This window comes from Sorex fumeus, unplaced genomic scaffold (assembly GCF_029834395.1).
Source record: "Sorex fumeus unplaced genomic scaffold, SorFum_2.1 ptg000078l, whole genome shotgun sequence".
NCBI classification, from domain to species: Eukaryota; Metazoa; Chordata; class Mammalia; order Eulipotyphla; family Soricidae; genus Sorex; species Sorex fumeus.
The window spans coordinates 2,067,765-2,085,218 of NW_026606135.1; the positions used below are offsets into that span (position 1 = coordinate 2,067,765).

General features: G+C 45.0%; 1 protein-coding gene across 2 annotated transcripts in view; it reads right to left on the minus strand.

The window, feature by feature from the left end:
* GRID1 (glutamate ionotropic receptor delta type subunit 1) overlaps positions 1 to 17,454 on the minus strand; it is a 754,440-nt gene that overhangs the window by 190,818 nt on the left and 546,168 nt on the right. The gene's annotated exons all lie outside the window — the stretch shown is intronic.

Here is a 17,454-nt window from a genome sequence, read left to right on the forward strand (position 1 = left end):
AGCTTGCCGGGCTCTCCGAGCCCCCCCCTAAAAAAAGCTGGAAAAATACCTTGTGAATATGGCAAATGCTAGGAAAGGGGAAAAAAGTGGACCTTCTCTTCCACCCTCCTATTCCTCCATTTCAAGGGGTCCAAAGAATGTCAGCTGCATATTAAGGAATTGCTGACTCATCCGTTTAGCTGAGCTACCCAAGACAGATTACTAAATCCTTTCCTTTTCTTTCTGAACAGTCAGATTGCGTTTTCAGCCTCACTTCCATTTTTGTGAAGCCATCTGATTGAGTTCTGCTATGAAGATGTGACAGATGACACTTCTAAGTCCAGAAGAGAGATTCTCCCTTCCCCTCCTCTGCCCCTGCTCTATCTCTGCAGACAAGATGCCTTCATATAGTACTACTTTGCAGCCCATTAGTCAGACTGGGCATCTCACACGCATGCAAACATCCACACATCCACACACAGTCCGGAATAACTGTGGGTGTTATATGAATGAAAAATAAACGACACAAGGTAGAAAAGCTTTTAGACTTAGAAATTAAATACTTGGAATGTCTTGTGATGAAGTCTAAATACCACCAAATCTTTACTTAAAAATCTACTACTAGAACAGCATTTGGGTCACTTTTATAAACCAAGAGTCAGGTTTCATGTGGAAGAAGAGGATCGGGGAAAGGGAACCACACGGCAGAGATACAATGATCACAAGATCAATTCCATGGAGAGAGAATGATGAGAAAGTTGGATGACTGAGACAAACAAGCTTCCCCAGATGCGCAGAGTTTCTGGGGTTGGACAAGAGGTTTTGGGGTGCCAGGATCAGCTGAATGAGAACTTAACCTATTGACAGGAGCAGGACTGGCAGAGCCTGAGGTGTGCAGACCCCAGGAGGATTATTACCTCAGTGATGGAATGGTCTTCCACCTGTGCCCAAGAATGGAGATAGTGACTTTTTTTCTGCACTCCTGGTGTCCAGGGCACTCACTGAATGATCCCTATTGAAACTGTATAATGAGTCACCCCCAAATAAATGGTTTGTGCCCAATCTCTACCCACACAACCATCACCATTCCCCAGATTTCCAGACTCTGTAATTGAATCAAGAGATGAGTCTGGCTCTAGGTCAGGCTGTAGACAGAAGGTGAGCTCCTCTGTAATAGTAGGAAAAAAGAAAACTGGCCACAACAATATACACAAACACAACACACTCACTAGTTCTGGTACAGTAACAGAAGGCAACACAAAATGAAAAGATTTTCCACAAATTATTAGCCCAAAGAATCATCTTTCTCCAATTACAGAGGCAGTGAGACACAATTCACAGACAAAGAGCAGCCTTGTTCAATAGCCCAGTTTTAAGAACACAATCATTTTAAGGCTGCCTTTTCGTTCTCTGCCAAACACACCTTGGGCAACTGAGGTGCCCTACATTGAGGCAGGCACCTGAGAAATGGGTTGTCAAGGTTCTTATCCCTGTCTTTAAAAGATTTGCTAGCAGACTGCAGAGACCACCCACCTCTGGGTATTAGTGTCCACTCTGGGAACCTCCATCCCTGGGCAACTACTCCCACAGTGGTGGTCGCTTATGGATCACCCGCCTGCAGGAACGTTGGACTCCAGTGTAAAAGGTGGAGCACCCCAGATGGAAGTGACTGGCTCCCCAAGGCAAAGGCTGTTACCATAGGACTTAGGGGGCACGCTATCCCCCACCAGCTCCTGCCTCCTTCATCACCGCACTGCCACCCCCAGGGGCCTATTTCTATTGGCAATCTCAGTAGTGCACATCCACATTAAGATAAGTGGCACTAAAATAAAATGGACTGTAATTATTGTTATAGATTACAGTAATTACAGAGGGGGAAAGGGCCAATTAGATTAGCATCCCCCCCCCCCCACTAGGACCTGGATGATAGGAAGGAGATTTGTGCAGAGGGTAATGTACCTGCTGTGAGCATTGGATGTCACTATGGCCTCCCAGGGCCCAGGCTGCAAAGGGCAGGGCGGCTATGGAGGAGCACTGGGAGCGAGCTGCTTTCAACCTGGAAATAAACCAGCCGCGAGAAAAAGGCCTCTCCCCAGCCTGCCTGAAGGAGCATGCCCAGCCAACCTGGCCCTCCTATGGGAAGGGAAGGGCAAGGAAGCATGGGAGAGTCTCTGATGGCCAGAGCAAGCAAAGACTGGCTCCTTTTTTTTTTTTTTTTGCTTTTTGGGTCAGACTCGGCGATGCACAGGGGCCACTCCTGGCTCTGCACTCAGGAATTACTCCTGGCGGTTCTTGGGGGACCATATGGGATGCTGGGAATCGAACCAAGGTCGGCCAAGTGCAAGGCAAACGCCCTACCCGCTGTGCTATCGCTCCAGCCACTAAGACCGGCTCTTCTTACTATAGAAAGGGTCTCTCCTCTGTGCCCGCCAGCTCTGGTAGGTCATGTCCCAATGAGCACAGCACAGAAGCTCCAAAGATGACTAAGACCAAAAGAAGTGACTTGGATTCTCTGAGTCTTGCAGCTCCCTGGGTGAATGGAGAGACCATTCCTATGCAGGCAATGTCACGGTGAAATCACAGGCAGTGTCCAGACAGTCTGTGCCGAGTGAGTAGGTAGACCTGGAAAATGTGATCTCCCTCCCCCTGCCACAGCTGGGCCACTCCACTATTGGGCCTGTACTATATTGGGCTCAAGTACAGCCTGATACCTGGGCCTGAAAAATGTTGACCCTGCATAGGAGGACTGAGGTTCTGGCTGCTTTGCACAGTGGGTTCATTACCCTCTGCACAGCCCTCCCTCAGAGTCAGGCTCTGCTGTCCATCTGGACCTTACTGGTACACGGCACCTCTGACTAAAGCTCCCAACCTGAGCAGCTCCTGGTTTGTTCCAAAGCTGGATGCCCATCTTGGTGTAGCCTTCCAATACTTATGCCTTTATCCCTCTGGATAGGGACTAGAACCCGACTCTGAATCCTGGGGCTGGGGTAACTGGGGAACAGATGTCGCAGATAGCTTGTAACTCACCAGCCTTATGTTCCTCCCCAGATTCTACCCAGCTACTGTGACAATCACTCCTCCTTGGACACTGGGACCACCCATTTTCCCAAATCATGAAAAACCAGGTATGTGTCAGCCAAGTGAACTGCCCCGCCATCTGGGCCTCCACCATCTCCCAGGCCATACCAGTCCTTGGCCAGCTGGAAAAGGTGAATCTACTGCCAAGGACCAGCTCGTCTCAGATGTTCTTTTCTGCTGACACCCATTAGCCAGAGGGCCAAACTGCCAGACATTCCCTACTAAAGCTTCTTTCTATGCATGACACTTCTGCTCTTGGGTCTGAGAAGGGTCCCTGAGGCTCATTGAATTTATTCCAAAGTCACTCCCCGGGTTTGCTCCTGGTTATGTTCTCTGCTCCTATCTCCAATTACCCCTGAAAAATACTTATCACATCATAAGTATCTGCTTACTCATCGGTCACCCTCAAGAGGCTATAAACTTCATGGGGAAAAAAAAGAAGTTATTTTGCCTTTAATTACCCCTAAGCAGAATGTCTGACACGCAGTAGATACCAATTAAGAGTTGATGAATGAATGAAAAAATGTAGCAAAGTATTGATGCCTTAAAGCTTGCCAGCCTTTTAATTTCTTGATTTACTGTTCTCCCTGCAGGAAAAAGTTTCTTCTAGAATATTATCTGGGGCAGAAAAGTATAGTGACCATAACCAGAAGAGGCATTTTGGTCACTACAGGGCAAATAACGTGGGTTCAGAGAATCGTAAACAAAGGGGAGTGTGGCAGTTGCAAAGACGGTTCACCAATTCCCTCTGAAGAGACTCTTTGGTTTAGTCTTTCTGAATAGTATGTCTGAACCTTACAGAACTGGAAACTTTGGCTATGGCAGACTGACAGTTCCCTGGAGGTATGATTTAAGTCAACATGAGTAAACTAGTATATGTTGATTCCTTATGTCTACTCTTACCAGGAGCCATTCCTGCAAGCAAAAAGACCCTAGGGCATAACATAGGGTTCATACAGTTTGGCATATGTTGCTAGGTTATTATTCTGCTACTAATATACACCAAGAAAAAATGAATCCAACTTAAATGCTTGCCCCCAATCTTCTAGCTACTATCAGAAAAGATTTTGTAGATTTTGTTTCAGTTGGCTTATTGGCCTTTAAACTCTTTAGAGAGGTAGAGTTAAGTGTATGAAGACAGAATATTGGTACTGCCGCCATACTACCCCTGAATCCAAGCTTCCACTTCACTGCACACATGGGCCAAGACTCCAGCCAATCTTGATTCAGAAGCACGCCTCTGACCCAGAAACACAGAAGGAATGATAACCAGTGGAAATTTGGGGGGCTCTGCTTTTCACAGGAGAAGTCCCACTCAAGACATCCTCTCTATTTGCCTCCAAATCCTCTGAATGGCCTTGTTGCTCTTTCTTAAAGCCAGTATCTGATAAGAGAGACATGGCATAAGTCAAATGTGGGCTCTTCCAAACCACATAATGCCAAAATGAGAAACAAAGATTCTGATTGGTGAATCTTTTCAATTGTCCTCCATGTCTTAACAATATCGAGGTATAACCTCATCTGGAATTACTTGTATCTGAACTTAGGATGTGAAATTCTTTTCTTTATGAGATTTCTCCCCCCCTCTCTCTCTCCCTTACTCTCTCCTACCCTCATAAAATGCAAGTTTCCTGCCTCAGTTCTTCATTTTGACCCTTATATACCAATCCTGGGCTGGAGCGATAGCACAGCGGTAGGGCAACTGCCTTACAAGCAGCCAACATGGCTGACCCGAGTTCGATTCCTCCGCCCCTCTCAGAGAGCCCGGCAAGCTACCGAGAATATCTTGCCCGCACGGCAGAGCCTGGCAAGCTACCCATGATGTATTCGATATGCCAAACACAGTAACAAGTCTCATGATGGAGATGTTACTTGGCCCGCTCGAGCAAATCGATGAACGGGAGGGCCGTGCTTAGTAATACCAATCCTAATAACACAGACGCTCCCTGCCAGCTCCCCCCTTCTCATCTGGTGAGGTCAGTCCATACCAAAGAAGATGAAGAAGATGTAGTTCCCTGCTGTTAACTGCTGCCCTTGTCCAGCACTTTCCTTCCCATCCAAATCTCATGAGTACCCTCTGCCTTAAAAGGAAGAACCATTAACTGTCAAACTAAACTCTCACTCCTATCTGTCTCGAGCCAAGCCTCTCTCTAGGACTAGCCTTGGCTTCAGGCTTCACATTAGAGGCCTTGACACTCCAGGGAAAAGGATGGAATTGCAAGTCAGAGAGAGCATGGAAGCCTTACCAGTATCCACCAATGCAATGCCTGCCACTACCAGGCTCAATCACTTTCTGGAGCCTTTTCCTTTCCCTTTCCTCCTCCTGCAGCATGCTTCCATGGGCTATTTGTGTGGTTGCCTTCTCCATGCTTAGGTTTCCACGTGTACTTGAAAGAACTACAGAACACAGACCTGGCCTAGGAGCACCTCATCTCCATCATACTCCTCCCATACCCTTCTTAGCTTGTCCCCTGACCTTTCATTACGATTTTAAGATATGTCTTCTGTCTCCATGTCAAACTCACTGCAGCAATGAACACAGTGATTGGTCCAGAGCATGGTTAATGAGAATTTGTATCATTCTTTGGCTAAATGTGGGCACTAAAATGGTTCTAAACATATGAGAAATTTGTAGATTTCTTTCCCCTATGTGATTCCTGGAAGTTTGCCTTCTCCTATGGTACCTGATACATCTAGGAACAGTCTGGCACTTTGAACATTAGCAGACAAGTCACCGATTTTTACACCATACTGGAAGGGCTTGAATTCCTTAGAAGCAAAGTCATGAGCTACAACTGGGCTCAAAATCTTGGGACAGGGGTAAGGGTGCTAGGGAGAAGGCCCAGGCAGTGTCTATAATAGAAGTGGGTCCATTCATTTTGAATACTGCCTATGGGCATGCTACCTCCCTGCCCTCATTTTCTCATTGCCTCATTTACCCTATTTCTTGATTTGGGGGGAAGAAAAAATAACCTCCAGTTGTACATTAAGTATTTCTGTAAGTTGCCACTAATCCTGTTTGGGGGATGAGGCCGGATATAAATAAATAATTAAATAAACTCCCTCTTCCCCCAGGGTGCCCCCACTCCACTTGGATTTAGGTCATCTACTTGTCTATTTATGAACTCCTTTTCAAATTTCAGCATTCTGTCTGTGTAAGCAGGAGCCAGAGTGCTGGCTCGAGGACCGAGGCAGCTGCCAAAGTCAACCCCTCGGTGGAGCCCCGACACTCCCATGTAGACAGTGACCAGTGCAGAGGGCTGGGAGAAGGTACAGCCTTAGAGACATGATGATGGCACCATGGGCCCAGAGGAGTCAGCAACAGCCATGTCTTTCTCAGGGCCTCTGTTTAAATGTGAAACCGAGATTTGGGACCAAAACAGGCTTTGCAGAGCTCCTGATGCAATATCTGCAACAAGAAATGGCTCCGAGCAACAAGCAGCCCCTCTAGCTGTGCAGGCTGACACCACATGACAGACAGGCATTGCTCTGAGCATCGGAGCACAGCGTATGGCTCACTCGGACACAGCTGGAGTAGAGAATGCTGAGGATTTCCAAACAGAGTGGGAGAGCCTGGGGCTGACTTCAGACTGGTTCAGAGGCAGTGGATGGTCCCAAAAGCTCGGGTTTAGGGTTAAGGGGCCATTGTCAGGAGGATAGAATTACAAAGCAGAGTTGCATCCCAGATTCCAGCATCACTGGTCCAAACACTCCCCAGTAACAGCATCATCATCCTGTTCAGTGCCAGCTTCCCTCTCCGCCTCAGAACTCAGTCCTGACCTATGGTTCTGGGCAGTTAATTTACGTTAGCCTCCACTTCCACCTACCCTGAAAAACCCCAGTTGTGTGATGGCAGCACCCACCTTTTTCATGTCTCTTGGCACTCACACATGCTCTCCCAGCCTTCAGGAGCTAGAGCTCCCTTTTTTCCCTTTTTCCTTCCCTTGCCAGACTCTGCATGAGGGCTCAGCTGAAATGCCACTTTCTTAAATATCACTGTTTGGAAGCTTTCTCTCATGGTGCCCTTCCCCTCCCTACCTCCTGCTGGGCTGGGACCACTATTGTGTGCTGACGATAGCACCCCATAACTCCCACTCACAGCAGCTGGAGCATGGCTGAGACTGTCCCCTGGACGAGCTACTAAACCTCAACTGCGGGAGGGTGAGACCGTGCCTGCTTTCAGGCTCCTGTCATTTCCCATGTCTCCCGGACAGGCAGCTCCCAGCAACTCAATAAGCACAGTCTGAGCAGAAGAATGCACAAATGCGATGACACTCAGTCTGCCAGGCAGCAGTTCGTCACTAGGCAATTGTCCTCAGGGGACCTGGCTCGACACCCAGTGGCCATCTCGGGCCTTGAGACAGGAAAACAGGCAAGAAACAAAGTCGGCCTCTGTAGGGAGACGAGACCTCAGGAGGGAGAGATGAAGGGGAGATTGAGAGCCAGGCGGAAAGGAAGCTCTGCCATCAGGAGTGGGCTAGCGGGTCCCAGGTGGGGGCAGCAGATGGTCCTGGCAGGAGGGTCCAGCCCCAACAGCATGGGGGCAAGGACACGCTGGAGTCACTGGAATCAAGCACTGCCTGACACTGGATACGAACAGAGCTGTCCAGTAGGATGTACTCAAGTCCCTGGACTAACAGGATGTACTCAGGCCCTGGTCCATCCGACCTCTGCTTGCTCAGGTGAGATGGGCGTTGATACCCGGCTTGACTGCTGAGAAGTGACACACATTGGCAAGAAGAGTAGTTTTGACAGATGTGGGCATTGAACCTTGAGTCAGATACCTTCGTGTTAAGGGACATCCCGGCTTGTCATTCCTCTTTACTCCTCTCAGCCCCTGACCACTGCGCTGACCAAGCCCAATTCAGTGGCAAGCAGAGCCCTCTGTCATCTGATCTTCAGCTCTCCAAGATGCCAGACACATCTGGGCACTCTCAGAGGCAGAGGTGAGACATTCACTAGTTTTGGTCCTGATTTATTTGAGAGTCTGAGGATCCCACACTCTACTGTCCCCCAATCTGCCCCCACCTTCCTCAAGACACAAGAATCCTGAGCATAGTGATTGAGCATTCCTACAATGGGTTTCAGGGCAAGGACAGGCAGAACAGTATCCCCAGAAAAGAGGGGTGCAGGGAGCCCCTAAAAGAAGGGAGCAATGCTGCTGAAGTGGCCAGAGCAGACCCCAACAGCAACAGGGGTGCAGTAGAGAGAGAAGGCTTTGGGGTGGTCTCTAGTCAAGCCCCAGCCAGGAGACAGGCCCCAAGCCCTGGTGGAGAATCCAAACACTATAAGGAGAATGTGGGTGGTGAGGGGACTATCTCTGAATCCCAGCAAATTCAGTCACAAAGATTATAGAGAAGTGTTCACCTTGACAAAAAGAATGGTTGGCTGGGTTATCACCGATGCCCATGACAGTGGAGAACGGTCCACCCCTCTCAAGCCAGCCCCAGACCCTCCGCAAGCTTCTGATAAGAGGAAGTCAGGGCCTGAGAGACAGTGAATGAGATGTTTGCCTTGTACTCAGCTGAATAGGACCGATCTTCAGCACTAGGATCATCCTGCAAACTCGTCCAGAAGAGATCCTAGAGAATAGAACCAGTAGGAAGCTCTAAGCGTAGCTAGGTGTGGCTTCACTGTACTGTCTGCTCCAAACCAACACTCCTCAAAGCCAGAGGCAACCGGAAAGGCACCACATGAAATATGAATATATAAAAAAAAACTTCCCTCACAAATGAGTGGGGAGAGAGACAGAGAGAGAGAGACAGAGAGAGAGAGAGAGAAAGAGAGAGAGAGGCAGGCACAGAGAAGAAAGAAATATCAGAAAGAACAGATGAAAAAATAAAAGCTGTCTCAAGAAATTATCTCTTAGGGAATAGAACAAGAGGATGAAGGGTTCAGGTAAAAAGTGTCTCCAATATCAAAGAAGTTACAGATAATAGGCCTCTCATAGGAAAAAGACATCTAAGCAGAAATCCAAGGGTTTGAAGAGGTGAGAAAACAATGGAATTTGATGAAGAGAGGAAGATGGAGGCCAGGGATAGGAAGAAATCAAGAGAGCTCTGTAAAGAGGCACCTAAAAAGGGCTAAAGAGATGAGTCTGGTTCAGTTTTACAGCCAGCGAAGGGGAAGGAGGAAGAAAGTGGGCAGTAGATCTGTGAGCAGACAAAGTCACTGGAAGGAGTAGAATGTCCTAGAGAGCGTATGGCTATGGTCAAGGGCAGTGCTTCTCAACTGGGGGTCATATGCCCCTGCCAGGCTCTCAGAATACTCCAAGGGGAAAAAATCATGTACCTGGAACAAAAATAAGGGATAAACCAGCAGGACATGGAGGTTAGGGGCATGCACAGGAAGGAAAGAATGTAGGAAGAGGGTCATGCTTATAAAAGGTTGAGAAACTGGTGCAAAGAATAAGTAATGCTCTCTGTCCACTCCACGTCACTGTGGTGTATGTCTCTCCCCATTTTCTCCTTCTGCAGGCTTGCAACTGGACCCACTGGCATCTTTCTCCATCCCACTGGATGATTCTGTCCCCGTGTTACCAAGGTTTAGACATATGAAGTTCAACAGCTGAGCTGTGGCAGCAGCCAGTGGCAGGAGAAACAAGCTGTAGCTGTCAGTTCTGAAATGCAGACAGTGTTGTCCCTGTCTCCAGATGATGCCACAGGACTTGGAGTCTCAAATAAATCTTGTATTGATATTTGCACCAGTGGAGGGAGCCCTGGTGAGGTGCCTTTCAATATTTTAAAAATGATTTTTCCTCTTGGCTGTACTTCATAATAAGTCGTCAGACACCAGAAGCCTGAATCCACTTTCTTGCTGAAATGATTTGTTCTCTGGCAGGAGGCAGGTTTTATTGCTCTGGAATCCAGCTCATGATCCAAGCTGAATTGCTGAAGGTGTCAGGACCCCTGTGTCCCTCTCCCCTCCCCAGGAGACTGACTGATAATGACAGCTCAGCTCTGTCGGAGTGTCCGGGTCCACAAGTCAGGTTTATCTTTAATTTTGTTTTGTTTTGTTTGGGGGTCACGGCTGGCAATGCCCATGGCTGACTCATGGCTCTGCATTCAGGAATGACTCTTTGTGGGGTCGAGGGACCATATCTGGTGCCAGGGATTGAACCCTGGTTGGCCAGGTTGTGCAAGGTAGATGCCCTATCTACTGCGTTACTGCTCACCACCCCCATGCCAGGTTTTAAGACAGAGACACTTCAGCCTTTCTCAGACAAAACTGTCTTCTCCCCTTAAAGTTGAAATTCCCCCATGAGACACTAAAGGAAATAACATCCCAGAAATATGCCAGGGGAGTTTCAGTGACCCTGACCCTAGTTAACTTCCAAGAAAATGACACCAGAGTAAAGGACTCCTGAGCGAGCAGGCCATTGAGTGGTGTACTTCGCAGGCAGAAAGACAGACATAAGCATGACATAAAATATCCCAAGGTTGCCCAGACACCTTTTTTCTGCATGCCACCATCACGGGTATTAAGATTCTAACACAGCCTTGTCCCACCTATTCCCATCCAAGGCAAGCAGTCAGCGGGAGAGAGAACTAGCTATGACCATGACTGTTCATGTCAGTCAACATGTTCTGATCTCTGAGAGCTTTAGCACAGAGCTCCTGCTCTGTAGACAGGGTCTTGGTCTATAGACATAACCCTTTCTTTTGCTCACATTTCAAAAAATTGGTTCTAAATAATATGTCTGACGCTTATATTCTGCAATTAAAGAGATTCATGTCAATTTCTTCAGGGAGATGTCAATATCAAGCCCAATGGGACTTGCTTTGGCCTCAATTTTCACTGAAACTGAAGACCCATAATGGAAATGCAGGCATCCCATCCTAATCTAGAGTCACCAAGAGTCTGTGATGACCTGAAACAATGTTGATAGGCTTCCAAGCGCAAGGAAGCAACTGACCAGCAAAGATCCAAATAAGCAGATTATTCCTTATGACAGTAAAGGAAAGACTGTTTCATGTCATCTGGGACATCTTACATCTGCTCACATCTTCATGACTATGGATTTAGAAGCCACAGATAACATGAGAATTTAGAACCCTAGAAAACATGAGAACTCAGAACCCTAGAAAACTAGAATTGGAAGGAATTCAGGGGGTAGTTAATAAAAAATCCACAAAGACAATGGAAATTCGTTCCATAGCATTTAGAGTTGGACTACTTTCAGGGATGGTACACTTTGCTATTTTCTGATAAATCTATTAGAATCTTGAGTTGAGAATTTTCTATCACTGCAACCTCACAGGAGAACCCACTACACATAACCCTTCCTCTGTAAATCCAACTGTTATAGGACCACTTCAAGGGACTTCTAGAAAATAAATACCAATAATTATAAACTCATCTTCCCAAGCAGCCCTTAAGTCACATCCTCTGTCTATAATTTCTTCTAATTCTTTCACCTATTCCAGCCCTCCTACCTGTGTTGATTCAAAGCGGCCAACATGGCCGACCTGAGTTCGATTCCTCCGCCCCTCTCGGAGAGCCCAGCAAGCTACCGAGAGTATTCGATATGCCAGACACAGTAACAACAAAGTCTCCAATGGAGACGTTACTGGGCCCGCTCGAGCAAATCGACGATCAACGGGAGGGCCTTTACCTTACCTTTACCACATGCCTCTGATCTGTCTTTCCTACCATTTTTAGTGATGCAAACTAGTTTTAATTGAAAGAAATTTACTGAAAGAACTGTAGAAAACCATAGAAAGTGAGACAGAGGGTTATGTGTTCAAGAGAAAACAGGGACTTCTCCAGAATGGGAAAAACCTGATGAAAAAGAGAAATATTTCACATAATTACAAATTAGCCATTGTTCAGGAAAAATGATTAACTATGATTTCATGAAGTGAAGACAGCATTGATCTCAGAGTTAAGCAAACCTAGATATTAGAGTGAGAGAGAGACAGAGAGAGAGAGAGAGAAACATGGGCTTCATTCTGGAAAAACACAAAATGATACTTCTAAAATGGGACTTAGTCTGACCATCACCTCTCTAGTATGCTTTGATGGCTCCTTCAGTGATTTGAACACATTTCATATTCACTCGCAGAAGCTTCCATGGGGGTAACTACAAGGGGTAATCTAATTTTCTAATAGGTAACCTATTAGAACACAGTTGAGATATCGAAGACTGGACTAAGCCTATGTTATCTTATTTAAGTCTTATAAAAAGTTATGTAATAAGGGCTCCACTCCTGGACATTTAGCAAGTCAAGGAAAGGGCCAGGGTTGTGACTCCAAAGGAGCACATGGCTAGCACTCATGAGGCTATGACTCAAATCTCAGCACTGCCTGAATCCCCCCAAGCACCAAAGAGTCTGAGCATCGGCAAATGTGGACCCATAGGAAGGAAGGGGAGGAAAGGAAAGGAAAAGCAAACCAAGGCCTCTATTTCGTCTCTATACAGCTTTCTCAAGGTTAAACAGCATCCAAGCAGTAGTGTTGCACGCTCAAATGTATGCACACTTTCTCAGCTTCTGAGAAAGGGCTTTGACAGTCTCTCAGGCCCATCAACCTCTTTCATCTTCTGGTCCTTCTAGCCTATGTCCGATGATCTGGCTATCCTAAACTCACTGCCTCATGCAGAAACAACTATTAAGCCATAGGAACTTGGTCTGTGCTTCCTCTCTTGGTAATTTTTAGCCTGTCACCACTTGGCACTTCCTGTCCATCCAACGGCCCCAGGATGCTCTTCTCAACTAATCACAGATCTTCTTGTGTCTCTGGCCACAATTCCTGTCATCTCCTAAGTCCTAACGTGTTCAGCATCCCAGAAGTTAAGTCCTTAGAAGACACCTATACCTTATTCATCACTTTATTCAGAGTCTCCAGCACAGGCCTGCAGGAGGTCAGTGAGGATTTGAGTTAAGGAATTGCATCCTGCTCTTAAACTCCAACCTCTTTTCACCCTTTTTGGTTCTGATAATCTCTTTAGGGCTCTACCATTCAATATTTCTCCTCTTCTTGGTGTTAGGTCTTGACACATAGGAAACTCATTTTTAAATTTTATTCTAGGTGTAAAATTAATCTTCTGCAAGCTAGGATGTGTCCTAGACACTCCACAAATGGAGTTTTTACTATCACTGTAGAGAAAAGAGGAGAGGAGAGAAGATGAGAGAAGAGGAGGCTAGGATAGGGGAGGGTGGGGAGGGACTCCAGGCAAATAATGAAGAGAATGCAGAGTACCTGATAGAAGAGCATTATTACGGTCCCTGGGTTGACAAGAACCTCAGGGTTCTTAGGTTGAACGATTTAACCTAGCATTTACTAAGGTAATTTTACAGAATATTCCTCAAATGGAACTAGGTGTTATGAAGAATAATAGCAGCGATGACAACAGGAGTCCTATGGTAAATGAACTTTGAAAGAAAAATGGATACAACAAAATTTAAACAGGCTTCTTTACTACAAACTTTTAATAGGCTAATGTGTGTTGTGAATCATCAGAAGACAGACATAACAAATAATGTTCCCCACACTTAGTTTTCCAGAGTCCTCCCTTTAGAAAGCCTCTACTTCAGACTCTGCTGCTCAGAACACACTCCGAAGTGTCAAATCAATCTCTGTGGCAGGACAGGTGTTTCAACTGATTGTTTTTTCACCCAAATAAAAGCTGCAGAATTTCCCCTGCTGAGTTTATTTGGTTAGCCTCTACGAGCCTGCCACAATGATTTAAATATCATCTCTGTTACCCATCATTTTCACTACTTAATGTGATTGGTAACATAATCATTTACATGACTTAGAATAGCATAGAACAAAAACAGCCATAGCTATTCCTATCTGAGGCTGAATCTCTAAGCATTAACGCTTATAGAGAAAACGCGTGTCAGCCAGAGAAAATTTCCAAGATCATGTTGACAACAAAGTCGATAAACAGCTTCATAAGTAGGTTTCTAACCAAGTCAGTCAATGACATCACACTGAAACACTTGATGAAATGGATTGCCATGGAGCAAAGCAATCGCTTCTCTTGCAGAAGAGGTCTGTTCAATTTGCAGCTTTAGCAGATTATAAACATTGAAGTGTCCAAAGGATTCCTGGATTGAAAAACTTTTTTTTAAAAAATTTTTATTAGTGAAATACCATGAGGTACAGTTTTAGACTTACAAATTTTTGTGCGTGGGTTTCAGTTTTACAATGATTGAGTATCCATCCCTCCACCATTCTCCACCACCAATGATCCCCGAATCCCTCCCACCACTCCCCGATTTCACCCCGCCTCTATGGCAGGGCATTCCCTTTCGTTCTCTCTGCTTTTGGGTGTTGTAGTTTTCAATAGAGGTATTGAGTGGCAATCATGTTTGGTCTATAGTCTACTTTCAGCATGATTCTGAGTAATCTACTAAAGGAATTGTTTCCTCATTCTAACTTTGGTGGGGATTAAATGGTGATACATTCAAAGTCTGGCTTCTAAACATATACCTGGATCATAGCCAGGACTAACTGCTGGGTGCTGATTACAGCCATGCGCTACAAAAGGTGGCTGAGGCAGGGAGTAAGACCTTGCATTTGCCTGCTGTAATCATGAGGCAACATAGTCTTGACCTTGAGGTCAAATGCTCATGGAGAAATATAAAGCTGGCATATTTCCACATGATTGTTTTCCTGCTCCTAGAGAGACAGAAAATTCAGCGTGTATTATTTGGTCACCTCACATGCTACTTACATAAAGTTTTTGGTCCAAAGTTGCAGGCGACACACTCTACCCCCACTTTCAGTTAAAATATTTATGAAGATACAGAGATGAACATCAAAGAAAACCATAAAGACAATACTGGAGTTATCCCATTGTAAACACTGGGGTATTTCACTGAACAAATATAAAGATGATGGATTAGAAATATAATCAATGGAGAACCTATGCCTTTCTATAGGCCTTCCTTTCTGAAATCCCACAGATGGGTATTATGAGATCAATCTTCTATAATTTGCTTGTATTTCCAACTGGACTTCCAATTCCAAGATTAGAGGCCCCTCACCAACTACGCCAACTTGAACAGGGTACCACACTTTGCCTACTATGTTTTTCCTTTTCCTAAGAAGCCCGACAATTTTTTTGCATTTTTCTAAATATGTGATAGCAAAGATTTCCCCTCCCAAAGACTTTGCCTGGCCCTTTCTAAATGAGACATAGGGGGAAATTCCAGAAAATAATCTTTCATGGTTTGGTTTTGTTAAATTTTTCTTAAATACATTTTAATGCACAGTACTTTTATTTTCACTCAACAGTTACACACATTGCAAAAAAAAAAAAAAAAGTCCATTCTCTGAAACTTGCTCAGTGAATTGAACTCCTTCCCTGGAAGATGTGAACACGAACTCCTTAATTTCTGCTCAGGGATCACTCCTACTAGAGGTAGGGGGACCGTTGCAGTGCCAGCATCAAATTCAGGTTGGTAGCATGCAAGGCAAGCTCCCCACCTGCTGTACTACTGCTCTGGCCCCAGTAGCTACAAATTTTTTTGTCACTGGAAAGGACAGAAGGAATTTAAAAGTAGAAAAATTGGATAATTTAAATCAATTTTCAAGTGGTAAAAAAAGTCAAATTTCTTAACAGGCAAAATAAATATTATTTCAAATTTCAATGTACAGAACTGCAGAAAATCCACTGTTATCAATAATTTCTAAGAGGTAATAAGTAAAATGAGAAAAAAACACTGACATACTAATAGATCATTATCAGTCAAAACAGACAATATAACAAAATACATAAAAAATGTAGTCAATTCAAAATCTTGATGAGCTATTTAGTCAAAATTAAATAGTAAGTCTAAATCAGTATGTATATAATCAATTATTACTAAGAATTGATAGCACAGCGGTAGGGTGTTCGCCTTACAAGCGGCCAACATGGCCGACCCGAGTTCGATTCCTCCACCCCTTTCGGAGAGCCCGGCAAGCTACCGAGAGTATTCGATATGCCAAACACAGTAACAACAAAGTCTCCAATGGAGACGTTACTGGGCCTGCTCGAGCAAATCGACGATCAACGGGAGGGCCTACTAAGAATGAAAAAATTATGTTCTTCACAAAAAATACAATAATAAAAACATGCATAACATATTCATTGATATGTGAGAATTACTTATAAATAACTTAGATAATTTTCTTATTTTTTTAAAATTTTATTGAATCACCGTGAGATAGTTAAAAGTTTCATGTTTGGGTTACATTCACACAATGATCAAACACCCATCCCTCCACCAGTGCATATTTCCCACCACCAATATCCCCGTTATAATCCCCCTTTCCCACCCTCCCCCTGCCTCCATGGCAGACATTATTCCCCATAATCTCTCTCTACTTTTGGGCATTATGGTTTGCAATACAGACACTGAGAGGTTATCATGTTTGGTCCTTTATCTACTTTCTGCACACATCTCCCATCCCAACCAATTCCTCCAGCCATCATTTTCTTAGTGATCCCTTCAGGGTTCCAGCTATGGAACAATCTACCTGTCCCATGTATCTACTTTCCTTAGGTGTCAGCCTCATGTTATGTTGTTTTATACTCCACAAATGAGTGCAGTCCTTCTATGAATGCAGTCCCTCTCTTTCTGACTCATTTTACTTAGCATGATACTCTCCATGTCTATCCATTTATAAGCAATGTTCATGTTCATCTCTCCTGACAGCTGCATAGTATTCCATTGTGTAGGTGTACCAAAGTTTCTTTAACCAGTCATCTGTTCTAGGGCACTTGGGTTGTTTCCAGATTTTGGCTATTGTGAACAGTGCTGCAATGAACATATAGATACAGATATCATTTCTACTGTGCTTTTTGGCATCCTCAGGATATATTTCCAGAATTGGTATTGCGGGGCCATATGGAAACTCAATTTCTAGTTTTTGAAGGACTGTCCATATTGCTTTCCAGAAAATCTGGACTAGTGGACATTCCCACCAACAGTGAAACAGAGTCCCTTTTTCCCCACATCCATGCCAGTACTGGTTGCTTTTGTTTTTTTGAATGTGTGCTGGTCTCTGTGGTATGAAATTATATCTCATTGTTGATTTGATTTTTGCATCTCCCTGATGGCTAGCAATGTGGAGCATTTTTATGTGCCTTTTGGTCATTTGTATTTCTTTTTTGAGAAAACTTCTGTTCATTTCTTCTCCCAAGTTTTTGATGGGGTTGGAGGTTTTTTTCTTGTACAATTCTACTAGTGTTTTTTCCTTGCACGCAGCCAACATAGCCGACCCGAGTTCGATTCCTCCGCCCCGCTCGGAGAGCTCGGCAAGCTACCAAGAGTATCTTGCCCGCACGGCAGAGCCTGGCAAGCTCCCCGTGACATATTCGATATGCCAAACACAGTAACAACAAAGTCTCCAATGGAGACGTTACTGGGCCCGCTCGAGCTCGAGCAAATCAGATGGGTA